General features: G+C 48.3%; 1 non-coding gene across 1 annotated transcript; it reads right to left on the minus strand.

Annotated features, from left to right (window-relative positions):
* Positions 1-220: 220 nt before the first annotated feature.
* On the minus strand, positions 221-295 carry Trnas-cga (transfer RNA serine (anticodon CGA)). Its single transcript has one exon. It is a non-coding gene; the product is annotated as a tRNA-Ser (tRNA).
* Between the last annotated feature and the right edge of the window lie 417 nt (positions 296-712).

The raw sequence follows: 712 nt of genomic DNA on the forward strand, positions 1-712 counted from the left end.
AGGAGCGTAGGTGATGTTTATATTGATCTCTACTCCAATTTTCAGTATAGGTTCCGGAACCCTCGGAACCGAGGTGATGCTGAACTTTTTTTGGTGTGTGTAAATTTCAAGTTTGTGTCTCTAACGGATTCTGAGGAAACGGATATTAACAATCTGACAGACAGACAGACCACAGGTTGATCCTATAAACTTTTGAAACTTCCTGGCAGATTAAAACTGTGTGCCCGACCGAGACTCGAACTCGGGACCTTTGCCTTTCGCGGGCAATTGCTCTACCAACTGAGCTACCGAAGCACGACTCACGTCCGGTACTCACAGCTTTACTTCTGCCAGTACCTCGTCTCCTACCTTCCAAACTTTACAGAAGCTCTCCTGCGAAACATGCAGAACTAGCACTCCTGAAAGAAAGGATATTGTGGAGACATGGCTTAGCCACAGCCTGGGGGATGTTTCCAGAATGAGATTTTCACTCTGCAGCGGAGTGTGCGCTGATATGAAACTTCCTGGCAGATTAAAACTGTGTGCCTGACCGAGACTCGAACTCGGGACCTTTGCCTTTCGCGGGCAAGTGCTCTACCAACTGAGCTACCGAAGCACGACTCACGTCCGGTACTCACAGTTTTAATCTGCCAGGAAGTTTCATATCAGCGCACACTCCGCTGCAGAGTGAAAATCTCATTCTGGAAACATCCCCCAGGCTGTGGCTAAGCCA

Source organism: Schistocerca serialis, chromosome 4 (genome assembly GCF_023864345.2).
Source record: "Schistocerca serialis cubense isolate TAMUIC-IGC-003099 chromosome 4, iqSchSeri2.2, whole genome shotgun sequence".
In the NCBI taxonomy this organism is placed as follows: domain Eukaryota; kingdom Metazoa; phylum Arthropoda; class Insecta; order Orthoptera; family Acrididae; genus Schistocerca; species Schistocerca serialis.